Consider the following 27,994-nt stretch of genomic DNA (forward strand, 5'->3'; position numbering starts at 1 on the left):
AATGGATACCCACAGTGAAGTTTTATTGAGTCATAAAAAAGAATAAAATCATATCATTTGTAAGAAAATGTAAGGATATAGAAGTGATCATATTTAAACAAAATAAACCGGACTCAGAAAATTGCTTCTCTATTTCTACTAATATCTAGGATAGTTTATTTCTCATCTCCCAACATACTGAGTGTTTTTTTAAACCCTGTTTATTCAGGGGCAATAGTTTCTTTAGTGATTTGTGTTTCTGTATGTTATAGTCAGCACTGTTTACCAAACCTGGAGACTCAGCATGAAGAGAAGTGTTTGGGACCAAGGGAGCAGCTGCGGGGTGGTGCAGATCTAGGTGGAAGAAAGCAGAAGTTATCAGAAACTGAGGGCCGTGACAGAAGCCAGTCCTGTAGTGAAGTTTCAAAAGCAGTGAGGAAATGTGGGAGGGAATGTCTTCATGTATGTCAAAAGCTCCAAGAAGAGAAAGGAGGTTGGGCATGAGACCTACTCCTTTCAGGATGCCAAGTGACGCAGAAGCTAACTTCCTACTGGAACTCTTGGTAGAAGCTGGCACTGAGAAGCAGAAGAGGTTTTGAGTTTTCAAGTAGTAGGGAAAATGACAGAAATGGTATAAAGTGGACATCAATGGCTTTATTTACCTAGAGAGCCTTTCCTTTCCCCTTCCCAGCCCCAACAGCTTGTGTGTTGACCATTTGGTCCCTAGACAATGGTACTATTGAGAAGTGATGACAGATCATGACAGTACAAACTTCACTTCGGTGGATTCATCCTGAGATGACATTATTGGAAGATAATGAAAACAGGGAAGTAGAGCCTGTTTGGGGGAAGTAGGCACTGGGGGTGCGCTTTGGAAGGGTATATTTGGTCCCCTTCATTTCTCTTCACTTCTCTCTTGATTTCTGATGACCCTTCCATTTCCTCCCAGGAAAGTTGATGTGTGTATGTGTGTGTGTGTGTGTGTGTGTGTGTGTGTGTGTGTGTGTGTGTACATATGTGTGTGGGGGCATACAAACCTGCACAAACACAGGGGCCAAAGGAGGATGCTGAGTATCCTCTATCACCTCTACCTTACTCCTTTAAGATAGGGTCTCTCACTGAACCTGAACCTCATTGGTTTTTGGCTATGCTGATGGCCACAAATCACCAACAATCCTCCTGTGTCTGATTCTCACTCTCTCCTTCCCTACCGCTGGGGTTACAGGCTTGTGTGAGCACACTTGACTTAAAATAGATCCTGGGGTTTGAATCAGAGCCTCATGATTGCAAAGTAAGCATTTTACTCACCAGGCCATCTCTCCAGCCCCTCCCTCAGGTCACAAGTACCTTCTCAGTATATGGAAGCTGATTATGTTCATGAGTCCCATTGTCTGCTCCCTGCTCTGCTTGTTTGCCCAGGTCCCTACACTCTGGAGGGTGGAGTCTACATGACATGGAAGATGAAGCCAGATAGAGCAGTAGAGGGAGGAAAGGCACAGGGCTCTGGACCCAAGTGCACAGGCTTTGGGTGAAGGATCTTCACCATCTGGAGGTGGGCAGTGTGCTTCTGTAGGTACTAGGCACAGGGCTCTGGACTCAAGTGCAGTGGGCAGTGTGCTTCTGTAGGTACCAGGCTGGCACCAGCCCATTTCACCCATGACATTTCTTGGAAATCTCTTACTCTTGATTGTCTCCTATGACCTTTTTCATAATGTCACTCCTTGCCTTACCCTTCCTTTCTATTTGATTTCTTTCTATTTCTGCTTAAAAAGTATTTTTCAGTCATTTCTTCCTCAAAGACATCAAGGGAAACTTAAGATATCATCATTGATTGCTTCATAGTTCATTCTGGACAAGGTCTCATTGAAAACGCTACACATGTTTGCATATAAAAGAGATATAAATAAAAAGAGCAACCACTTTCCCCTCAATATTAACAGAAAATTTTCAGGAAAATACTTTTTTCTAGTAAGATTTGTCTTTCTTTCTTCTTTTATTTTTTTATAGCAGGCTGGTGAGGTAGCTCAGCAGGTAAGGGAACTTACCCCCAAACCAGAAGACCTGAGTCCAATATCCGGATCCCACAGGCTGGAAGGAGAGAACCAGCTCTCAGTAGTGTGAAGGCAAAACTGTGGGCTCTTCCCACTGTAATCAAATGATTATAGACTTCCCTGGATAGCTATCTACATGCATGCATAATTAGGGGCATATCAAAAGTGTCTGGAAGTGATGAAATACTTAGAGATATGTTAGAAGATAACATAGAATAGTATTCTCTCTCTCTCTCTGTGTGTGTGTGTGTGTGTGTGTGTGTGTGTGTGTGTGTGTGTGTGTGGTTTTATGCTATTGACTTTCTCAAAAGCCAGGAGTAACTTGAGTCAGCCATTTCTTCTTTGCATGTCCCTTTCCTCCCACTTCTCTGCCCTCTTCCCACTCTCTTTAACATCTATTGATGGCCTATTGTGTGCCAGCGTTTTCAATTCTGAAACGACATCAAAGGTCCCTTGAAGTCACAGCCACTCCTGTTCCTTACTATTTGAATTATCCACGAAGGGAATAGTTTTTAATTTCATTGCTGAAAATTTCCTTAGTCTCTGATTTCCTGAGGGAACTGTGTGCTAAGCAAGAAAAAAAAATTTCACCCTCTTCCCCCCTTCATCTTAGTGTGTTTGAGGGCCGATATACATCATTGAAGTTTGCTATTAGTGCTAAGTTAGTTAATTACGGCAAGCACAGACTCCACATGCTGTGATGATGGAAGAGGAAAAGAATAACCCATCAGTCAGAGGGGCTTCTAAATGATTTTGCCGTGATCTAGGGATATTGAAATTGATGGGTCTCAGCCCATCAGCCAACCAAATACAGAAGACATCCATCTCTTGCTGAGACACAGGGACCACTGTTTAAAACACGCTTAAACCCACAGGCTTTTGTCTGGTCCCACCAAGTTACATCTGCACACTGAATTATTTCCAGCTTTCTCCTTTCTGCTTCCCACATCTCCCACCAGAATGAACCTTTCCACATTCGCTGTTCAGTCTGTGGTACGCTGTGTCTTGTCAGGAGTGGCCCATTGTTGACACTTTAGCTCTGAACATGAAACATCAACACCTGAGTTGGTAGTACATTACCCAACCTCCATCTCCACATCAGGCCACTAGAGGAGACCAGCAGTTACCGTGTAACTTTGGAGATACCAGAGAATTGAAAAGCAGGGGCTGCTCCTGTCTCTGCTGTGAGGCAAATCACTTCGCTCTAGCTGGAAAGCACCCACGGAGGCAGGGAACGGGAAATAGGTGCAGAGCTTAGGTCTTGTTCAGCTCCACAGAGGTCAGGGGCTGCTGTGAACTACTAGCCAACATGCCCTGGAAACATCTCAGAAGAAGATGGACAACCCACTCCCCAAAAGGCCTTCTTATCACAACCCCGTCCTCAAGGTTCAAATCTGAAGTATCCCTCACAGGTTCATGTTTCAAACACTTGGTTCCCCACATGAAGGACTATTTTAAAGGCCATGGAGTCCTTAGGAGTTGGGGCCCGCGTGGCAGAAGCAGATCTCTCGAGGCAGGTCTTTGAAAGTGTGACCTAGCCCTCCCTCCCGTACATCCTGCCTGGTCTATGACAAGGCTTCGCCCTCCTACCTCATGGGCAGAGCCCCTGTACTCTGCCTTCCCCACCATGATGGACCATGAGCCAAATTAAATCTTTCCTCTAGCAAGTTACTGCTCCTGTCAGGTATTTTAGACTTAGGGAAGCTGAAAATAACAAATAACACTCCCATGCCCTCCCCTTTCCTCCCGTTTCTTCTTTCTCTCGGTTCCATGCAAATGAGCACACATGCAACTTCCTTAATTCTGCAAGAAGTCTTGGTCTGAACTCAGTGCTGCCACAGAGAGAGATCGATCTTTCCAAATGCCTGCAATCCAGCAGTGTGGGCGCCCATAATGGTCATTTTCCAATCACAAAACCACTTTCAGGGTCTCTTTACCAACCTGCTCCAAGCGTTGCCTTCCATCTTGCAGGGTGTCTTTGACGCTGTCTGTGTAGCGCTTCGTCTCCTTAATAAGAGCGTTGGCACCCTGAGCAGCAGTTAATTCTTCCAGGCTGACCTCTTCAGGTAACGGGTCTGTCTCAAAATCACTGCACATCATTTTCTCTGAGCAGAGCTGAACAGTGAAGAACACAGGGAGACTCTAGACTGAGCGGGATGACGGTATTTCATCTGCGAAGACAGAGTGTTAAAATGTTCTGCCGTTGTGCACCGAGCAAATCTCTCTCCCCTCACACCTCCGTGAAGCCCAGAGCTGTGTCTAACAGGCTTTCAGTGCCACGTTTAGCGCGTATTTACAGTCTCACAGCTCCTAGACAGGATCCTCATCTCATCTCAAAACAGAGTCAGCCGGATCGGACCACCTTATCCATCTGAACCCATTAAATCTTATTTCTTTCCCAGTTGCTCACGCTTTCCAGGTAATGGTTATTTATGTAGGAATTTGGTAAATGTCAGACAAACCCAGTGACGCTTGGCTGAACTCTTATTTGCAAAGGATGGCAGCCAGAGAGCATGAGTGTTCCCCCGTCTTTTGTCCTAAGACTGTCTTATTGGAGTTTTTAAACAACAAGGCCACACAATGTTTGGTCTTTAGTGACATGGGAGACTGAAAGCTACCCTGAGTGTTTCAGGAATTAAAAATGTTACATCAACACTATAAACTGCTCCACAAACTCAGGATGCAAACACCTTCGCAGTGGGTGTTTTTGTCTTTGTTTTTAAATGTGTCCTGTCAGTATTTGCTCCATAGCAAAAGCTTCCCATGTATCTACTGGCAGAGGTCAACCCTAGTATTTCAGATTGTTAATGCATGCCAAAGGCTTACTACCCCAGCGGTGTGTGTGTGTGTTTGGGGAGAGGTTGACAGTGGTGGAGCCAGTCCTTCCACAGAACCACTTAACCCCGTAACCATTGCCTGGCAGCCAGGTTGAAGGTATTTCTCCATTTACTTTTTAATATACAAAGTACTTAATCCAACAAATACATAGAAAACGTCTTCCAGAATAGATCATACATCAAGCCCAAAGCAAATCTTTTACAAGTTTAAGAGGACTGGGATGGGACCTGGAGAGATGGCTCAGAGGTTAGAAACACATGCTGCCTGTGCAGAGGGCCCAGTTTGGATTCCCAGCCTCCCTGTCAGGTAGCTCACCAGTACCTGTTACTCCAGCGTCGAGGAATCCAATGCCCTCTCCTGGACACCACAGAACACTGCACTCACGTGTACTTACGTGGCGATATTTTGCTTGTGCTTTAACAAATAAAGCTTGCCTGAAGATCAGAGTGCAGGGCTAGCCACACTACTTCACCTTAGAGGCCAGGCAGTGGTGGCTCACGCCTTTAATCCTAGCACTAGGGAGGTGGAGACAGGAAGTGACGTGGCTGGGCTGAGAGAGGAATATAAAGCCAGAGGAGACAGGAAGTCAGGATTCAGTCTGAGGTTTCCTAGAGATGGCGTTCAGTCTAAGGATTAGTGGAGACAGGATACCCCATTCAGTCTGAGGACTTGGAGAGGCAGGATACCCCATTCGGTCTGAGGATTTCCTAGAGCTAAGACCTCGTAGCTAGCTACTCTGCTTCTCTGATCTTTCAGCTTTCACCCCCTAATATCTGACTCTGGGTTTTTATTACTAAGACCAATTAGAATTTGTACTGCACACATACATAGACACATGCATAAATGCATAATTGAAATGACAAACGAAATCTTTAAAAGGAAGAAGATGGGAGTGGTAATGATCGTGAAACATAAAAATTAGAAATCAAAATCAGGAATTTCATAAAACCGACAAACATGAAAATTAAGCAATATTCTCCTCAAGAACCAGTGAGTGCACACAGAGGTCAAAGGAGACCAATTAAAAGAGAGCCAGGCCTCTCGGGATGCCTCTCTTGTTCCTTCCCCAGTGTTTCCCTTTCAGAGCTGTCTTGTATCTGCATCAATTGTCCATGTTTTCCTCAGAGACCAACTTTATTCCAAGACAGTGTTTCACAGCCACAGGGGGCCTGTCTTCTACTTTTGTGGGTATTCAGTAGGACATCTGAGGATGGCCTGTGGTATTAAAAACCATGTAAGCATTTTCTTATTTTTGACCTCAACATTGCGACATTAGCACATTGGTGATATGTTGGGAGGGTTCACTCTTACACTTGCTCCAAGAATGGAGACATAAGTGTGTGTAAGAGATGTACCAAGAGTACAAGGGAGGGGCAGCAGGTGGCTACCACGGGTGCTTAACATCTTCGGAGAGAGACTATCCTATCACAAAGAGACACTTGAGTGGATGTGATGTCAGCCAGGAAGGGTTGATGCCACTGTTACATCCTCTGATGGCCCCGAGTCTGTTCACAGAGTGAACCCTCTTGCCCCCATCCCCAACATGAAGTTGATGGAATGTCAGGCACAGGCAGCCATCCTGTCTGTCCATCTAACCTCTGGTAGGCTCAGTTCTTTAGTTTACAGCCATTTTACCACACAGGACTGTACTAGGCTTTTCCTTTGGGACCACCAACCAGCTCCCAAATCGTGCCATGGAAATGGCTTGCTCGTTTTGAATGCTCAGCATGGCTTAGGCTCATTGCAGGCTAGCTCTTTGAACTTAAGTTGCTTCTCTTTATCTACCTCTTGTTTTGGGGGACTTTTTACTTTTCTTTCCTTCTGTCTGCTGGTTATCAGCTGCCTGGTTTCTTGCCCTGTGCATCTTCCTCATTCTCCCTCCCTCCTTCTCTCATTCCTCTCCTGAGCCTAGAGTTCTCCTCTTATTTATTCTCTCTGCCTACCAGCCCCACCTATCCTTTCTCCTGCCCCACTATTGGCCATTTAGCTCTTTATTAGACCAAACAGGTACCTTAGATAGATGATAGAAAGAAAGATAGATAGATAGATAGATAGATAGATAGATAGATAGATAGATAGATAGATAGGACTGGGAACATAGTTCATTGATAGAATGTTGGCCCAGTATATGTGAGGCGTCAACCCTGAAAAAAGAAGCCATGTATTCAGCCTGTAATATTATATGTCCATTGAGCAATAATGGGATAGCATTACATACTTGGTAAATGGCAAACATATCTTCTACTTCTTCCAATGTCTTGTGTCCTAAAATTCATAGAATCATAGAAAAATTATGGCGTTTGGAACCTAAGAGACTAGCTTCAAATTCTGAGTCTCCCACACATAACACATATTTGCCAATGCCTCTAAGTTTCAATTTTCAGATCTTGAAAGGAAGATAACAAGACTCAGGTTATAGTGTGATTAGGAATATAAGATAGCTAACCTATAGAGAAGAAGCCATTTGGAAATGGGAATTGTCTTTTCTTACCTACTCTTTTTTCTATAAAAACAACCACCACATATAAATAGGTGAATAATAATTTCCAAATGCTAACAGCTATGAAAAATGTTATGGTTAGAGAAAATGTTTCCCATCTACATTAGAGCAAGAAAACCTATACTTATGACACAGGCTTACAATTTTTAGTAAAACAAGTACCCCTTAATGGTAGTTGTCTATAAGAATTGGTAAATTTCCACCATGAATATAGGAGGAATATGGCCTACAGACACCAAAAAGAAATCTAGACACTTCTGGAACCAACAGTACTAAGAAAAGTCCCAGAGGCTGGGTGTACTCATCTTAATCCTTCAGAAGCTAGTGTTAGGTGAACTATGACAGACATAAGTAAGTCTTCAGCCTGCAGCATGGAACCATGGTGAAATGGCCAACACTTCATTTACTGCTGCTTGGTGGAGTGCTTCTCATAGGAAACACAAGTGCCCTAGTGAAATAAGTTTAGAAAACTCAAGTTGAACAATGCATACACCCCTGCCTTTGTTAATCTACATTATGACTCAACAGGATCGAGAACACCATGTGCTCATTCCCAAAGTAATTTGACTAAGGAATTTTAAAATTACATTTATTTGTTGATTGATTTAGCTGTATTTATGTGTGTTGTGTGTGGGTATGGGTGTGCATGCAAGTGTGTACATAAGGAGATCAGAGGACAGCTTACAAGAGTGAGTTCTCTTCTTCAACTATGTGAGTTCTGGGGGATAAAACTCAGGTGGTCAGATTTGGCAGCAAATACCTTTGTCCAATGAGCCATCTTGCTGGCCCAGGAAAAAAAAAATCCTCTTTCTTCTAGCTAAACCTGGAACTGGCATGGTACTCACAACCTGGTGGAACACACTTCAAGTAATGTGGCTGATTTAAAAGGAATATCTCTCTCTCTCTCTCTCTCTCTCTCTCTCTCTCTCTCTCTCTCTCTCTCTCCCTCCCTCCCTTCCTCCCCCCTCTCTCCCTCTCTCCCTCTCTCCCTCCCTCCCTCTCTCTCTCCCTTCCTCTCCCCACCCACTGACTCTCTCTCTTCCCAGGTGAAAACATCTTCAGATGTTTTTTTTCTAGTCTGTATGGACCTCCAACCCTGGGCTTCTATTATTTTTACTCCTTTTTATTACAGAATGATTTCACCATTGATTGGTTTGGGTTTGTAAATCTGAAACTAAGGTGGATGACAGCATGACCATGTTCTTTCTAAAACCTTTCTGTCTGTTTATTGAGTTACAAGATAAGCAAATCCCCAGAGGTCAAATAACTCGACACAGACCAAAGGAATTTCTTGTTCTGAGAGATTTAATTCATGTGGACTTCATTCATATTTGGGTGGACTTAGAATGTAAAGGAAGATATTTCACTTTGATAATATGCAGAGCTGGAGTGCACATCTCCCCTTATAACAATTGGTGCTCCTCATAGTTTGTGCCACACTGTCTTTACTGAAGTCTGATGTCACCCTAACTTCTTTAGCACCATGAAATGCGTCTGTAGAATAGAAATGATATATACTCTACTTTCTTTATGGCAAATTTATAATCCTTTCTCACTGCTCAGAATTCATGCCAAAGATATTGGTTCAAGAAAATTTTTAAGATAAGCTGGATGCATCTCTGTTTCCATGATGAATGGAAAGATAAACATCATTTTCTTTGATCAAGGAAGTCTTGTTCTTTGTATTCACATTCTATAAAGCAAATAATCCCATTGATTATTATCAAAAAAAAAACCCTAGGATCAATCATGTCAAATTCAAAACAGTCACTAGGGACATCTCCTTCCACTCTAGCTTTCATGCTAAACGACTTTCATCTTTTTAAAAAAAAAAAAGTAAAAATTGGGTGTGTGTACACGTGTGTGTGTGTACACATGTGCATACACATGTCATAGCACTCACGTGGAAATCAGAGAACAACTTTGGAAAGTCTGTTTGCTCCTTCCACCATGTAGGTCAGGAAGCACACACAGGTGGTGAGTGATGCTTGGTAGCAGGTGCCTTTCTCAGCTACTGAGCCCTCTTGCCAGCCCACAATGTTCTAATTTAAAATTCCAATATTGTATTTAGCTGCAGCTGCTTCCTGAGAAAGGTTGGATGATATCGATGTGCACCCAAAGCCTGCCTAGGGTGCAAATGGAGAAAAGTCCTCCGTTGAGACAGGAATATAAAGAATCCTCCAGTTTTATGAGAACATCTCCGCCAACAGCAGAAGGTTCCTGGAGCCTGTTGATCACCCATCAACCATGTGGAAGATGTAAGTTTTAGCTCTCAGCTTACCTTCCCTGGCTGGTCGTTACTCACCTGAGGCAGCTGATAATGAGAAGAATTTTCAGGGAAGCATGGCCAAAGATGAATTTCCCTGGCCTACTCTTTATTCCCATAATAAGTAATAGAGGAAACACACAGCACACCCCAAGCTACCCCAAGGAAACCACAACAAGGCCACAACTTGGTGTTTCCTCTTTTGATATTCATATTTGGAAAAGCTGCATATAAAAACATCTACTCATTTCAAATAAAGCAAAGATGTAAACGTTCTGTATTAGCTGCCTATCTCCATGACAGGTAAACTCGTTTTAAAACCCAATAACAGCAAAAACATCCCTGAAGTTGATATAATTAATTCCTCGGGTAATGAAGACAATAACCATTACAGTCATCCTATGTCTTTTTTTTTTTAAAATCTCAGCTTCAAGGATGCTTGGAGCTGTTTTGGAATCAATTGCAGTAATTTTATTAAGCATAAGTTTCCATGACAAAGCTATAATCCACCTAGTGGCTGGTTTCTTACTCGTTTGTCTGTATTTCAGGTTTCGTTGTAAATATTTAAAATCCTCTGGGGCAATAGATAAAAACCAAGACAATAAGTAAAGCGTACACAATTTTTATATTACCATTTGAGGAATTTGATGGAGTGTAGTTAGATGTGGGAGCTGATGAATTAGCATACACAAAGAGAAGGTGTGAGGAGAAACAGGGCAAAGGCTGCTTTTCTACTGCAAGGAGAAGCAGGAGGAAATGATCTGGTCTGGGTAAACCGTTTATTTTCTAAAAATGTATTAGGATTTTTACTCACTTGCCAGAGCACACTGTGGAGGTCAGAAGACGGCCTGCCGGAGTTTCTCTCCTTAACCATGCTTGTTCTGGGGGTAGAACTCAGGACACTCGGCTTGGCAGAAAGTACCTTTACACACTGAGTCATCTTACCAGCACAGACTCTCTCCCTCTCCTCCGCCCCATGTAAATACATGCTTCTGTGTATATATACATGTGATCACAAGTGTGTGTGTGTGCATGTGTGCCCCTAGAGAGGTGAGAACAACCTTGAGTTGCTCAGGCCCTGTCTACCTTGTTTGCTGAGTCCATTTCTCACTAACCTGAAATTTACAAAGGAGGCTAGGCTGGGTAGTCAGCAAGCCCCGAGACCGACCTATCTTCATGCCCCAGGGCTGGAATTACAAGGCCACACCACCATGCCTGGCCTTTTTTCCCCCCTCTTGTGGTGGCTTGAAAGAAAATGGCCCCCAAAGGGTGTGGTACTTTTAGAGGTGTGGCCTTGCAGGAATAGGTGTGGTCGTGTTGGAAAAAGTGTGTCACATTGGAGATGGGCTTTGAGATCTCATATATGCTCAAGTCACCGCCAATGTCTGAGACCATTCCCGGGTGCCATTCAGCTACTTCTCCAGCACCGTGTCTGCATGGTCCCCACCATGCACCATGATGATAATGGGCTAACCCTCTGAAACTGTAAGCCAGCCCCAATTAGATGTTTTCCTTTATAAGAGTTGCCGTGGTCCCAGTGTCTCTTTACAGCAACAGAAACCCTAAGACTCCCTGTACTCAGTGAACTCAAGGCCTCATGCACACAGAACAAGCACTTTACTGACTGACCTGACGCTCTTGTAGGTTTTGTTTCACTTTGTTTAAATAAAGATTTACTTATTTTGTTTTACGCACATGATATGTATGTGCATCACATGCATGTCTGATGTCCACGGAAGTCAGAAGAAGGTACTGGATTCCCTGGATCTCTTGGACCCGGAATTTCAGATAGTCATGAGCCACCAGGTGAGGCTTGGGAACTGAACCCAGGTCCTCTACAAGACCAGTGCTCTTAACCACTGAGCCATCTCTCCAGCATCTCTAATATTTTAAACAGGTATTGACTTTAATTTAGGACCAAGAAAAAAAAACAAAGAATGTTTTCTCCACATTCTAATATGTGGAGGCGTATGTGTGCTGCCTGCTCACTTGCTTGCTTGGAGAACTGTAGTGTTTCTTTTCTCTTTCCTCGTGTCTCTCCCAGGTTTCTTTCTGGTCTTGTCATCTCCAAGGCTCTAGGGACTGTGAGCACAGGTGTGCTCGGCAGACACTCTCTCCTCAATCCATCAGTCTCTGCTCTGCCTTCTGTGCCCAAGCGCCTCCCTCTGACTTGGGATTCCCAGGCCGCGCTGAGTTGGCTGGTTGGCAAGTGTCTCTGATGTCCTTTATCCCACTTCAGCTGCAGGGTTGGGCTGTTGCCAGTTGACAGAGTAGATGTCAGCATCAGCTGCTTCGCGGTGTGGATGATCCTTTTTAAAATAAAATCTGTCTGGTAAACAGTACAAGACTCTCTGGGGCTATGATGACGGCAAATCCAAGTAGGAGAGAGAAATCACATCCTAGGCAGAGGGGAAATTCATAGGGCTGCTTCAGACTTCACTCAGTATGTAAAATAGATATCAGAGACAAGTTTTGGGGGAATGATTAGGGTAAAGTTCTAAAGAAATGTTTGGATAACAAGCCAAGCGACTTTGTTGGAATAGTCATAATATTATCGCACTGAAATGGTACCCATGGGAATCAAATTCAGGGGATATTAAGTGACAGTCTGTGAGGCACCTTGAAATTGAATGCAGTATTGTATAGAGTCATGCAAATGTTTATTCTTCTGGAAAAAGGAGTCATATTTTCATCAAATTTCCCAAGAGGCCAAAAAAAAAAAAAAAAAAAAAAAAAAAACTAGTGAAGTCCAAAACCTCTCGCTGATCTAATCCAGTTTCTTCAGGACCATCCAATCATAGCTAACTCGAGTTCTTGTGATAACACACAGATGCCAGGTAAGGGATTAGAAAAGATCATCTGTAAAAAAAAGAATTTTTCTAATGAAAATTTTCTTGTAAATCCTAAAAATGCCCCAAAAGGATAAAGAAGGCCCACTGTAGCTGGAATTCTACACAGATTTTGATTCAACTATTTTAAGCCAAAACTCCATTGGTCAATTGTGTGTTGAGGAGTGAAACTGTCTCCTCAACACACAGCTAAGGAAAACTGTGAGTGAGAGAAGCTGAGATCAGCTGGTAGCAGATGCCTGTGTTCTTTTTGAATTCTCCACCCCACCTAGAACACACTGGGTGACAGGTTCCAAGATGCTCATGTCACCTGTTAGTGTCTTTTTTGTTTCACGGCCATCTAGTTCCCGTGTCACGTCCCCAGATCAAGTCAGTATCTGATTCCTCCTTTTCCAGAAGCTCTTCTTCATTCCTGCCCTCTGGTGTTTGTTCTTGCCTTGTTCTCCCCTGCCTCTGTGAGCTGACCATTTTGGCACCAGATTCTCTGCCCTCACCCATAGTTCTACTTTCCCTCCAGCCAGCAGCTTGAGCCCCATCTCTCCTGCTGCCTCCCTCCTCAACCCTCTTGTCTCATTGTCCCCTTGACTAATCCGCTGTCCATAGTCTCTGCTTCTAGGTCGAGGCTCCCACAGTCTTCCACTTACGCTGGTCCGTGACAGCTCCTAGCAGTCCATCTCTCCGCTCTTCTCCAGAGTAGCTGCCGGAGATGGATTAGCTTCGTGCATCTGCAGTGGGTTTCCCTCTTTCCTTCGGACATAAAGTAAGAGTTATCTCTCTTTCTGGCTGGGGCTAATCCATCCTTTGTTCTCCATCTATTCTCTGCACCTCTCCCTCTACTTACTATGCTTTCTCTTCCAGCATCATCTTCCCGCTCGATTTACTCTTTATTACATTTCTCCACTCTTTCTGAAAAATGTCAGTAGCCAAATAGTCAGGCTTAGCTCCCTCCGCAGTGGAACAGCCTGATAGTCGATGCTTTCTAATGGATAATCAAAGCTTTGAAGAAACACATTTGTGGTGTCTTGAAAGAAATGACTGGCCTGAAACTTATGGCAGGAAAATGATCCTGTGACCTCAGACTGTGGACTGTTCTCCTGGACACTATCTAATACTCTTCAAAGGGTTGAATGCACACAAAAGGGAAGGAAGCATGGTGAAAGCTGAAGACTCCTAACTGTCAAATACAATGTGTTAACTTTGATTGGATCTCGTCTCAAAGGAAAAGTACTTATAAAACATTATGCCAACTGGAGAAATGTATACTTTATATGTTCAATGAAGCATTTGAATTCATATTGATTGCCTTACATCAGAAACAGAATGCTCTTGTCTTTGGGGAAAATAGTTCAGTCAGTAAAGCACTTGTCATGCAAGCGTGAGGCCCTGAGTTCAATTCCTGGGGGTGATGTCATGCACCTTAAGTCCTAGTACTGGAAAGCTGGAGGCAGAGTCTCAGCAGCCATGTAGTCTATCCTAACTGACAAGTTCTAGGTCAGTGAACTACCCTGTCTAAAAATTAAAGAAAGGAAGGAAGAAAGGAAGGAAGGAAGGAAGGAAGGAAGGAAGGAAGGAAGGAAGGAAGGAAGGAAAAGAACAAGGCCTGAACAACACCAAAGTTGTTTTCTGGCCTCCATGTACATACATGCACCCATATACACACAAAGATGTGCACACGTGTACACACACACACGGGGTGGGGGGGGGAGGAATGCTTTTGTTCTTGAGACACATGTGCTCATGAATTGAGGTGTGAAATGCCCAGTGAGCTACTTTGGATGCTATGCATAAAGTGTCTCTCTAGGTCATAAGAAGAACTGGATGTATCTGGGGTGTGTTAAGGAATCATCATTATAACTTTTTTGTGGATATGGACATTTTCAAAAAAAAGCAGAAATAAAATTTTCTGCCTCTTCTGCACATACTCTATTTTAAACCTCCGCTCCCCGGGCAAGCATTTGCTAGATTGTCTAAATGCGTTCTCTTTACTTTCCCTTTTCTCACTCACTTTTCCTTTCAGTGTACCCTAGCTTCTCCCTGGTCCACTGAAATTGCTCTCCCTGAGGTCAACCATAACAACCTTGTTGGGAATCCCAGTTTGGGGGAACCAGTCCCTTTGATCTGTCTTCTGGGTCACGAAACCACTCTTCAGCTGGGTCCAATTTAAGGCTGAATGTATCCAATGAGTCTTACATTTCAGGTAAGTTTTAGCTTCAAGAAATTCTGTTCCCATTTCTAGAAGTTTGGTTGGGTCAGTTGCCTTTTCTCATCTGCTGTTCTCAGAGGTGTCTTTTTATGGTAGAGACATTATAGTTTTACTTTTTAAGGTAACAGTAGATTGATGGAAATCATAGAAGTCACAAATATAAAATGCACAGCCTGAGAAAAGTTTACAAATGTCAGCGTCCATGAAAACATGGCATCATCCAGTTGATGTTCATCGATCCCCAAAGTTCCCTTGTGTTCCTTTCTAGTCGCTCCCCTATGCACTTTAACTACACCCACCAAGTTCCCAAACAACAATCTACCTGATTCCTGTAACTATAGAGAATTGAAATTTTCTACAACTCTATCTATGTATGTGTGCCTGTGTGTATGCATGCATGTGTATGTGGGTAAATGTGGATGCCAGGAGAGGCTGTTGGATTCACGGGGATTGGGGTTGCAGGCAGTTATGAGTTAACAAATATGGATGCTGGGAGCCAAACTCTGGTCATCTGCAAAAACAGCAAGCACTCTTAACATTGAGTCATCTCTCCAGTCCATAAGAACATAAATAATAAATTCATAAGGTTTATCTTTTTAATAACTTTTCCTCTTAGTTCAGTAATTTTGAAATCCCTTGTTGCATATATGAATAGCTTATTCCCTTTGCTGTCACATAGCACTCTACGAATGGTTGTACTAGAATGTATTAATCATTCACCTTGATGAGTGATCGTTAGTATTCAGGTTGGGACTATTAAAAACAGATATAATGTATGTGTGTGTATGAAAATATATACAAGGCTTTGTATAGATGTGCATTTTCATATTTCTATGTAAATACTTAGCAGCTGATAGATGGATCATATTGTAATATGTGTGAAACTTTCTAAGAAATAGCCAAATCATTTTCCAAATGAATTATTAGCACGTTACATTCCCACCAGAAGTGTAAGTAGAATGTAAGAGTTTCAGTTACAGTGACAATCCTCTTTAACAATTGCTGCTGTAGAATTTGACTCTTAGACATTTGACGAGGTGTGCAGTCTCCTAACGATCGCTGATACTGCACATCCTATATGATTATTTATCTTTACATCTTCTCTGGCACCGTGTAGATCCTGGTGATTGAACTCACGTTTTCAGGCGTGGCAGTGAATATCTTTACCCACTAAGCTATCTCCACATTCCTCAAAGTTCTTAATTTTGATGAATACCAATGTTTCTATTTTATTTACATTTGCCTTTTTTAAAAAAAAAATCACTTGTTTGTAATGCTGAGAATTCAGCTTCAGGATCTCACAAGTTAGTCAAGTGTCCCACCACTCAACTGTAGTCCCGGCCCATTTTCATCTACTAACTATAGGGTGGTTTTGTTTAGTTTGTATTGTATTGAATCTAAAATTTCTCTAAGGTCATTGACAATTTCTTCAATGCTTACTTCAATTATTGTTACTTCTTTTAGTTTTCTAATCAGATCTAAAATCCATTTTGAGTTCATTTTTATGTAATATATCAACTGTTTTGCATATAGTTATCTAATAGTCCTGAATAATTTTCTGAAAAGATTATATTTACTCAATTGTATTGCTTTATAGCTTTGTGAAAATTCAGTGAACCATATACATATGCAGATATTTTTAGACTTTCTGTTCTGTTCCATTGATTTCTTTTGTACCTTTATGCTAATACTACGCTGTTTTAATTACTGTGTCTTTATAATAAGTCTTGAAATTGAAATTGGGTACCATAAAATCAATATTGAGCCCATTATCTCTTACAACTTATTTTTATATGTTTTAAAATTAATTATTTACTTTAATGTGTATAGGTATTTTGCCTACAGACATGTCTATGTACCATGTGCATGCTTGATGCCCAAGGAGACCAGAAGAAGGTTCAGATCCCCTAGAACTGACAGACAGTTGTAAGCCACTATGTAGGTACTGGGAATGGAACTTTGGTCATCTGCAGAGCATCCAGTGCTCTTAGCCACTGGACCATTTCTCCAGCTCCTATTCCTGTATTTAAAAAAATCTCATCTATCGTGCAATGTTGTAGGAAGTGCAGCGGGCTGCGTCCTGCTGCCGGCTAGCTTAACCCCCAAAATAACCACACGGAAACCTGTATAAATTAAATTACTGCATGGCCATTAGCTCTAGTTTCTTATTGGCTAAATCTCACGTCTTGATTCAACCCATTTTTAATAATCTGTATGTCATTACGAGGTCATGGCTTACCAGGGAAGATTCAGCATGTCTGACCTGACAGCTGTTCCATGGCGGCTATTATCTGCCTGCCTTCTTTCTCTCAGCATTCTGTTCTGTCGACTCCACCCACCTAAGGGCTGTTCTATCAAAAGGCCAAGTCAGTTTTCTTTATTCAACCAATGAAAACAACATATAGAAAGAAGACTCTTCTAAACCATTTCCCCTTTTTCTGTTTAAACAAAAAAGAAAGGCTTTCACTTTAACATAATAAAATTACATGTAACAAAAGTTATCAAGCAAGAATTAAACTTACAATATTTATATCTATTTTATCTTTTATCATAACAAAGGAAAACTATAACTATCTATCTATTCTTCAACTCCATCAAAGACTCCAGAAGGATATAATATCACCTAAGTAAACAAGAAGTAAGCAACTACCAAAACTCTAGAAATGACAGAGACATCGCACTTCCTGGACAGTCATGCAAAGTATTCTGTACCATTGGGGAATCCATCTTCAGCCTACATATTCTGTAATCTTTGAAAGATATGAAGAATGCCTATCTAACTGAAATATATCTCTATATATCTAAAAAATCTAACTAACATGATTACAAGCTTGACTATTATCAATGACTATCCATTAACAAACTATATTTCCTAATTATACATTACATTTCTAAATGAACTACACAATCACAATACCTTAATGAAGATTAGAAATATACATATAATAAAATTGACCTTAAACTTGCATTAATAAATCAAGATTTATACCAATGCAAATTATTCATATCTATATCATATCCCCCTTTAAATGTAAAAGAACAGTTATGAACAATATTTGGGAATATGGATGTAGTTATTTCTCTCCAAACTGCTTCGTGCTGTATGGGGCGCTATTAATCAGGTCTTTCATGGTGTATCCTGTTTGCTAGGTTCAGTTGGCAGTTTAGTAAAGTAATTTTTCCGAGGGTATTTACGGTAACCTTTCAGGAGGGCGTGGTCTATCATACCATATCAGGATAGAAGCAATCCACAGGGTCTCATCTTCTGTGAAAACAAAAGAAGAACCTCTTTTCCAAAGCATCATATCCTTAGACTCATATTTTGAAGTCAAGATACCTTTATAATATACATCCTGGTGGGCTGGCGAGATGGCTCAGAGGTTAAGAGCATTGTCTGCTCTTCCAAAGGTCCTGAGTTCAATTCCCAGCAACCACATGGCTCACAACCATCTGTAATGGGATCTGGTGCCCTCTTCTGGCCTTCAGGCATACACACAGGCAGAATATTGTATACATAATAAATAAATAAATATTAAAAAAAAAGATGATAGATACATTTAAAAAAATATATATATATATACATCCTGGTTTATCTTAGCAGCCCACACAATGAGATGTGCCTCTGTACTTAGCTCCTTTACAGCCAAAAAATTCAAAGAAAACACAATAAACATAATCCAGATTCTCTGTGTATTCTCCATCTTTACGTGGCTTATTTTTCTTTACTTCTTTTAATCAATAACTATCTGTACTCTGTCTCTTTAAAGACTTTACCTCCCCCCCTTTTTTTAAAGCATTAACTTTATATTATGACTTTTTAATACTCTTTTTCTTCTCTCTCCCAAGCCTACGTATGCTTATCTAACACTATGACCAATTTAGAGGGTCTTTTATGTCTGAATCTGTCCTATTGCATTGTCTTTAATTCTCTACTGTCTTGAAGAGCTTTTAAAATGTTAAGCAGCTTGGTTGCAGCTGCTCTGGATGTTGGCTCCACCTCCCTCCAATTTCAAAATGGTGGATGTACCATTTATGCTTGTTCTGGGGCTGCCAGGCAGGAGCTGAGCTTAGTAGTCCAACCCAGAGAATGAGTGTGCCATACATAAATCCTTTTTTTTCTGAGTTGCAGCCAGATCTCCCAAGAGCAGTGCATAGCCTGGAAACATCTCTCTGTATGTGAGCCATGGGCATGGTCTCAGCTACTTTCCTCCTGATCTTGAGCAGATACACAAGCACCCAGGCCACAAATGCACCATAACCAGAGTTTGCACCAGCGACAGGGCCCATGCAGTGCCCAGGAAGCCGTGTTTTAAAACCATGCGGCTTTTTTTTTGGGGGGGGGTACGGCTGCTGAGTCAGGAAATCTCTCTGCAGCACACCCTAGCAAACAGCAAAAAGCTGTGTCTCTCTCTCTCTCTCTCTCTCTCTCTCTCTCTCTCTGTGTGTGTGTGTGTGTGTGTGTGTGTGTGTGTGTGTGTGTGTGTGTGTGTCGAGAATGCCTTTTTAAGCCCTCTCAGGTTTTATGGACAGTTTGTTACCACGTTGGAGCGCCACTCTGTTGTAGGAAGTGCAGTGGGCTGCGTCCTGCCACCTGGCTAGCTTAACCCCCAAATAACCACACAGAAACCTGTATTAATTAATTAAATTACTGCCTGGCCATTAGCTCTAGCCTCTTATTAGCTAACTCTCACATTTTGATTCAACCCATTTCTAATAATCTGTATGTCACCACGAGGTCATGGCTTACCAGGAAAGATTCAGCATGTCTGACCTGGCAGCTGGCTCTGCCTGCCTTCTTTCTCCTAGCATTCCTTTCTGTCTACTCTGCCAACCTAAGGGCTGCCCTATCAAAAGGCCAAGGCAGTTTTCTTTATTCAACTAATGAAAGAAACACATAGAAAGAAGATCCTCCTATACCAATGCAAGCCAGAAAACAGAGCATACTATAATCTTGGACTTCTTATTTCTCGATGTCTGATACTATTTTCTATCTGTCTGTCTATCTATCTATCTATCTATCTATCTATCTATCTATCTATCTATCCATCTATCTACTATCTGTCTGTCTATCTATATATATTATTTTAAGGTGTGTGACTTTTGTTTATGCTGCATTTGTTTAACTCTGTGAATCTATGATTCTTTGCCTGTCTAAAACACCTGATGGTCCTAATAAAGAGCTGAATGGCCAATAGTGAGGCAGGAGCAAGGATAGGTGGGGCTGGCAGGCAGAGAGTATAAATAGAAGGAGGGACGAGAAAAGAAGGGGAGGAGGATATCAGGGGTCAGCCACTCAGCTACCCAGCCAGCCACAGAATAAAAGTGAAAGTAATATCGACAGAAGTAAGTAAAGGAAAAAGTCCAGAGGCAAAAGATAGTTGGGATAATTTAAATTAAGAAGATCTGGCAAGAATAAGCCAAGATAAGGCCTTCATAACTAAGCATTCATAACTAATAATAAACCTCTGCATCTAATTTATTTGGGAGCTAGGTGGTAGGCCCCTCAAAAAGTCAAAAGAGTAAAAAACATCACACAACCACCTACCATCTCTATATCGCTATCTTGTTTACGAGGAAGGAGATCATGGCTGACTTGTCATCATTTTATCCTAACTCCTTTGTGTGGGGCTAAATAAATGATTACTTAGAGGACACATGAATGGATGGGTTAATTTAGCATGAGATTTCTGCAAGACCAATCTATTGACTGGTTTCCTCCACCCATGATCCATCCAGTAACGCTTAGCAATACATCTGGAGTAACTTTCCAGGAAGTTGGGGGGAGTGCATTCTCTTTAACCTTCTTCAATAGTCCTTCTCTTCCAGACTTCTCACACTGGTTCCCACCCCTCTCCTCCATCTGGGCCATGCTCTTTTCTTGAGCTACAGTCAATATTGACAGCCATGTCAATGTCATGGCCCACCTTCTCTTGCAGCTTTTGATCTTATCCACACCAACTGAGGTCAATGTTTTGTCCCATTGTTTCCCTTTTCCCTTCCAACAGGCTAATTCATCTTTATGCTTCTATTGGGATGTTTTCCCTAAATCTACAATACCTTGGTTAAATAGTTTTATATTTTTTTCAGAACACCAGATATTTTTATTTGCCATCTGCCTATTCTAACTAGGTAGATAGAGAGATTCATGGAGGCAGGAAATGGGACCATCTTGTTGACCCTTGTCTAGTGGCACATGGTCTGGGCATACTTTAACCAAGATGAGTTAAAATATGACTCTGAATTTGAAAACAACATTGCTTCAAATTTATTCTTCTATAGTCACATTTAAAGCTCTTTAGAAAAGGCTATTAATTTGAAAGAGAACAAGGAGTAAATATGGGAGGGTTTGGAGGGGTTAAAGGGAAGTGGAAATTATGTACTTATAATTCTCTAAAATAAACAATTAGATAAAAAAGAATATATGAGCCTAAAAGACCATTTTTAAACAGTTCATCTTAACATGTTTGAAAACTTTTCATTTTCTGTAGAGAAACTGCTTATGAAATCAAATGCTAAGCCAGCATGCTTCTCAAGTTCCAGTGAGCCCAGATCATTTGGAGAATTTGGACTCCTTGGACCCTGTTTCAAGATTTCCCGACTCAGCATATCTTAGACTAGTGCAAGTCAGATACAATATCTATAAGCATGTACTCATCATGGTAACTGTAAGAAATTACCTCTAAACTTGAGATTGATAATGCAACAGAAGGTTCACATCTTGCTTGTGTCCTACTCCAGGCAGATTGGCAGCTTCTTTGCTGAGATTCGGGGACTCACACTGTCTGAGTTCCATCATCTTTCCGGAACTTGGAGCCCTTCATGGAAAAATCTTGTCTTCAGCTAAACAATGAAAGGTGATTGAGAATGCAATGTCTCTAGTGTATGAGTGGGTTTACAGGTGGTAATGACATGTGTCCCGAGCTGCCTTTCTTACAATGACTGGGAAGGTGTTTTATGCTCAGGCAAAGCAGAAGAGACATGTCTTTTGGTGAGCACTGGCGTATCCTGTTCTGGTATCCTGTACTTCAGATGCACTAACCCAATAACAGGAGTTAAAAGCAAAACAAAACAAAACAAAAACCCTCATTATGATGAAACTTAGTTCATTTCATATGAGTTCTAAGCATTATCACTAGATTTGGTTTTAAGATATTTTAATATCCCCCCCCCCTTAACTCTTATTTCAAAGTTCGTCAAAGATGGCTGTTCCATTTGTAGGGTATTTCTTCACTTGCTTGAAGCCCTAGGCTTCATTCTCTATCATCACAAATAGGAGAGGTGATGGCACCTGCCTGTAATCCCAGTACTCTGGAGGAGGCCTCAGAAAGATCAGAAGTTCAGCATCATCCCAAGCCTGGGATAGTCAACACCCTGATGAAACAAAAAGAAAGGGAAAAGAAGAAAAGAAGGGAAAAGGCAATCCTAGGGGAAAAAGTTGTTTCCACTGTAACTTAAGGGATCGTTCTCACACGTCTCATTTCCCACAGCTTCTGCTGAGTTAATTTTTTTTTTTGTAAATTTCAGGTCTTATCATTGATTTTTCTCACACAGCAGGAACAGGAGAGCGATACCAGGTAAAGCACTTCGGCTCTTCAGAAGAAAATAGCGTCTTGGTAATTAATTCTATTCCGCGACCTCTCTTCACTTGGGTGCCTTTACATCTTTGCATTTTATTTTTTCTTTTATGTGAGAGCTCACTCCGAGTCCTAACCATTTGATCAATATTTTATTTTGCGGGTAAATGATTTTCCTCGGTCACTTTACAACTTTCATCAACTGCTTTCTTAAGCAAACTGCTTCCTGAGGAAGATTGCATAAGAAAGTAGTTTGCAAAGATTTTTAAGTTGTAAAAAAGTACAAATAAGACTATTATGTGCAAATTGCCTGCAGAATTCATATTTGAAATAACATTTTAACACCTCAAAAAACTACCTAAAAGAGATTTTTAAGAACCCCTTTTTTCTTGGCTCAAGGACTTCAGGAAATAGATGATTTTGAAGTGAAGAGCGTTCTAGGGAAATGTTCAGCTTTGACATTCAGGCTCCACCTTCATCTTCATTCCTTTGCCCTGAGAAAGGGCACCATAGATGAAGCCTGGGAGATAATTATTCTCAGCTGCTGAAGGATCGGTGCGAAGGCAGGGGGATGGACCGTTTGGATTCCTGTTTCAGTTTCGAGTCAGTTCATTACGTCGTCTTGTTTCCTGATTCCCCCTCAAACAATATTGGGGAGCTTTCACTCCACTTGGTTTCCCCACTGTACGGGCCAGAACGTTCTGACCAATCTATGAATTCAGAGAGAGAGAGGTGAAAGGCACTGCCCCAAACCTGGAGAGTCTCTTTGAATTCTCATTTTTAAAAAGCAAAATGAATGGTGGGTGAGTGTGTGGCTGGCAAGAGGAAGCTCTGTGTCTCTTATTAAAAGAATCCTTCTCGCTTCCAGACCTTTCTCAAATGGCCAGGGAAAAGGGTCGAGAGGAGGCGCAGGCTCCTTCCAAACAAGCAAATGTTAGCTCTTATAATGCAATCTAAAGTTCAAAGGAGAAGCAGGTGGAACACCTCTGAGACACAGTGCGAGGGTTTTGTACACAATTCCAAGAAGGAAATTCCCCTAAGCCCTCGAGAGGGCAAGGGCCTGAGGAGCTGCTGCCTGCTCTTCTCTCTGGCTCCTGGACTCTTTCTGGCTGCTGTTCTAATCCCCAGCAGATAGTGAGCCAGTTTAACAGCCTTTCCTCAGCTCCGACTCTTCAGCTCGCGCTTGGGTTTTCATTCTGGCTGTGTGGCAAGAATTCTGCGGGTAGTTTGAATTCTACGTGGAACTGTGGAAATAGCTACGATCCAGCTGCTCCTGTTCGCCAGTTTCCCCAGAACCTGAGCTCTAGAAGCTTGACTTCTTTCTGGCTGTACGTCCTCACTAACGGAAACGGTGTGATTGAACTGGTGTTTCAGCTCCCTGCTCCTCCCCATTTGATAGTTAGTAGCATTTTCTTGTTCAGTACTGGCTGCATCCCTGAGACAAATGGTGATGATTGGTGTGAAGAGATCTCCTCCTATTGGCCCCTGGTTATCAGGCATCCTGTTGGCCCTTGGTTATCACGGGCTGGTTTCAGCTTTATTTAGCAACATGAAAATGACCCTTTCGTTGATCTCAGCTGCATGGTTTGCACATTGCAGCCCGATTCCACTACGGCATGTTTTATAGCACGGACAAGGCTGAGGTTATCTCACTCTTCCATCAGGCTGATCTTGCCAGCATCAAGTAGGGTGATGTTTGTGTCAGTATGGCATGGAGTCATCTCTGTCCCTTTTGATGATGTTTCTATAACAAGTGTAAACTATAAGAAGGTATCTATCTAAGAAGGATCAGCAATGACTCCTGCACTACCAATTTAGTCCCGTTGGCCAAGATCACACATGACAAAGTGGGCATCATGAAGGGTCTCATGACTGCCGTCCATGGATGGTATCACTTTCACCAATGAATCTATGAACTGTTCCTCTGGGAAACTGGTCTGAAGGCTGTGGTGCTAACCAAAGCATCACAACTACTTATGTCACTAAAACTGTGGGTTGCATGGAAGGTTCACTTGTCTACAGAGTGAGTTCCAGAACAGCTAGGGCTACAGAGAGAAGCCCTGTCTTGAAATTATGATAGATAAATAAATAAATAAATAAATAAATAAATAAAGAGAGAGAGAGAGAGAGAGAGAGAGAGAGAGAGAGAGAGAGGAAGAAGGAAGGAAAGGAGGAAGGGAGGGACGGAGGAAGGGATGGAGGGAGGAAGGCCACCTGTGGTGACTTGAAAGAAAATAGCCCCCAAAGGGAATAGCACTATTAGGAGGTGTGGCTTTGTTGGAGTAGGTGTAGTCTGTTTGGAGGAAGTATGTCACTGTAGGGATAGGCTTTGAGGTCTCCTATGTTGAAGCTATTCCTGGTGAGACAGACCACTTCTTATTGCCTGCACGCCACCATGTTCCTTGCCATGAAACCTCTGAAACTGTAAGCCACCTCCTCAATTAAATGTTTTCTTTTGTAAGAACTGCTATGGTCATGGTGTTTCTTCACAGTAACAGAAACCCTAGCTAAGACACTACCTAAAGGCTATCCTGGAATACATGGAGGACCAGTTTATCCCTGGAGACTTTAGCAGTGACATCCAATCTTCCTCTTTCAGAGCTCTTACTGACATCATCCTCAATAATCACATTATCAAGCTCAATGTCTGTCCTTAAGTTAACTTCCTGTTGGAATGGAAAGATGACTGTTAATCTGACTACAGTCAGCAAGGTGGTCCACATGGTCATATGGCCTCCAAGGATGATGGAATACTTGGGTTGCCTGCCTACCCAGCAAAAACACAAGAGGAAGAGGATGGCCTCAGCTACGGGGAGGCTCTACACCAACTCAGTGCCCAAACACAGTGACAATCTCCCTCTTGCAGCTTCCACTCCAGACCCACTAAAGCGGGGGGCTTAGGGAGCCCTATTTTGTCACAAAAGAAAAATAAACCTGAAGAGCACTTTTTCATTGTAATTATACAAATAAGAAACAAAACAAGAGGGAGGCTTTTAATATCTCACAGTAAGAACATAATATATAATCTCACTAAACTTAGATGACGTTTACATTAGACATGGGAAGTAGCTAATAAAAATGCTGTATCTCATAGGAACATAAGGGTGATTACATCTTGCACATAACAGTTCATCTTATTTAGCACAATAATAGCTACTTTAAAAAATCTGCACTTGTCAGGCTGGAGTGATGGCTCAGCAGTTAAGAGCACGTGTTGCTGTTGCAGAGGATCAGACTTCAGTGCTCGGCACCCACATAGTAGCTCACAACTACCTATAACTTCAGTTCCCAGGGAAATGGATGGCTCTGGCCCCCTTGGATACCTGCATACAATTGCACACCCTCCACCACACAAACAGATAGACATAATTTAAAATATTGAAAAGAAATCTCTAAAACTATCTGTTACTTGAGCTTGTGTGTGCAATTGAAGCACTCGGGAGGCAGAGGCAGGGCGACCAATGCAGCTTGAGGGCCAGCTGACACGGAGCAGTCAAAAAGACTGCGGAAAACTGACACATAGAGTTGTCCTCTGGCTTCCATACATACGTCATGGCATGGGCACAGTTTCACACATACACACATACACACACACACCACATGAAGAAAATTCAAGTATTGCTGAATATTATTTAAGCAATCTTTAATGATTCTTGGCTTTTAAAAAGTGCATCAACACTAAAATTACAAATTGGTGAGATATCAGGGACCTCTGGGTACCAGTCTCAGTGTCCCCTCAGAGTTCAGAAGACTCACAGCAAGCGCGGAACTTAGACCCGAGGGCTAAATGAACTCTCCTCCACATACGTACTTTTCCGCATCAGTTTCTTTATTCTTCTGCTGTTCTCATCCTATTCTGTAAAGTTTCCAGTTTATATACACACAAAAAACAAAGGCAAATCTCTGAGCTTGGACGTCCCTTTATCTTCGAAGGTCCCAAATGTGATCTGTATGAAAGACTCCTTTCCTGACTGTGTGCCCTGCCAAGTGGAAGATAGCTGCAGGGAGGTGGCTTCTGATGTATCTCAGGGAAAGAAGTGGAGATTAGACTGTGGGAACCAAGGTTATTGACTGTGTGACTAAATTTCCCACTGGAGGTCTCACAGAGTGTGTGTGTGGGGGGGGGGGTCTGATATATCAGTACATGGGAAAGAGTTGTCCCACTTATCCATACTCTGCTGAATCATGCACCAAGGGAGAGTGCTTACGGTTTCATAAGGGATCTACTGTAAGAATCAGCTGATAAACAAAAGGTGGTTGGCCGAGCGCCTTGCGAGAACTGGGTTTATTTCCATCAGAATGTATTTGTTCTGGTAGGTCAGCCTTCTGCTCTATCAGCTAAAATCTCACTGCATGATTCTTGCAGACTGCAGCAAGGAGAAGAGTAGCCACAAATTGTCTCGGTAGTCAAAACCTATTAGGCATATCAAAGCAAAATGTATAGCCTTAAATACATCTATTAAAAATGAGAAAGATCAAAAATAAATGAGCTACAAGCTGGAGGGATGACTCAGAGGTTTAAGAGCTCTGGCTGCTGTTCCGGAGGACCCAGGTTTGATCCCCAACACCCACATGGCGGCTCACCATTATCTGTAACTCCAGCTTCAGGAGATCAGACAACCTCTTCTGGCCTCTGTGGGCTCCAGACACACATGAAGAACACAGACATGCATGCAAGAAAAACACCCATATGCAAAATAAAAATAATAAATTTTATAAAATAATTACAGCAGACTTTTAAAAAAAAAGAACTAGTCATTCACCACTGAAAACTTAAATAGAACGAAAAAAAACAGAAAAAAATAGGAAAATAAAAATACAATTTTGACTTCTTTTTCATCAGGAAAACAACAAGTAGTGGATGATATAGGTGGGGTGTGAGTGGCAAGATTAGGAGGCATCTGGGGAGGATTTGGCAGCAGTTTTAGGAGGTTGTGGTCAAGGTTCTGGTTGTGGTCAAGGTCTAGGGGCTTGTGGAGGTAAAGCCAAGGACAAGGAGTGGATCTCCTGCACCAAGCTGGGCTGCCCAGTCAAGGACAAGAAGATCAAGTCCCTGGAAGAGATCTACCTGTTCTGCCTGCCCATTATGAATTCCGAAATTAATCATTTTTCCTGGGGCCATCTCTAAAGGATGAGGTTCTAAAGATCATGCCAGTGCAGAAGCAGGCTGGCCAGTGGACCATGTTCAAGGCTTTTGTCACTACTGGGGACTACGATGGTCGTGTTGGTCTTGGTATTAAGTGCTCCAAGGAGGTAGCCACTGTCATCATCTTAGCCAATTATTTCATCATCCTTGTGCAGAGAGGCTACACAGGGAACAAGACAAGCAAGTCCCACACTATTATGTGCAAAGAGAGAGGCTTCTGTGACTTTGTGTCGATGCTTCTCAACCCTGTGCCCAGAGGCACTGGCATCGTCTCTACCCCTATGCCTAAGAAGCTACTGATGATGACCAGTATTGATGACTACTACACATCAGTCAGGGACTGTACTGCCACCCTGGGCAACTTGGCCAAGGCCATCTTTGATGCCATCTCTAAGACCTACAGCTACTTGACTTCTGACATCTGGAAAGAGAATGTATTCACCAAGTCTCCTCATCAGAAATTCCCTGGCCATCTTGTAAAACCCCACACCAGCGTCTTAGTTCAGCAGACCCAGGCTCTAGCTGTGGTTACCACATAAGGGTTTTTATACAAGAAAAATAAAGTCAATTAAGTCTGTTTTTAAAAAA

At 42.1% G+C, this 27,994-nt stretch overlaps 1 pseudogene; it reads left to right on the plus strand.

Annotated features, from left to right (window-relative positions):
- Positions 1-4,186: 4,186 nt before the first annotated feature.
- On the plus strand, positions 4,187-27,945 carry LOC126505207 (40S ribosomal protein S2-like; annotated as a pseudogene).
- The last annotated feature ends 49 nt before the right edge of the window (positions 27,946-27,994 follow it).

This window comes from Alexandromys fortis, unplaced genomic scaffold (genome assembly GCF_014885135.2).
Source record: "Alexandromys fortis isolate MF-2015 unplaced genomic scaffold, M_Fortis_MF-2015_v1.1 scaffold_57, whole genome shotgun sequence".
Classification (NCBI taxonomy): Eukaryota; Metazoa; Chordata; class Mammalia; order Rodentia; family Cricetidae; genus Alexandromys; species Alexandromys fortis.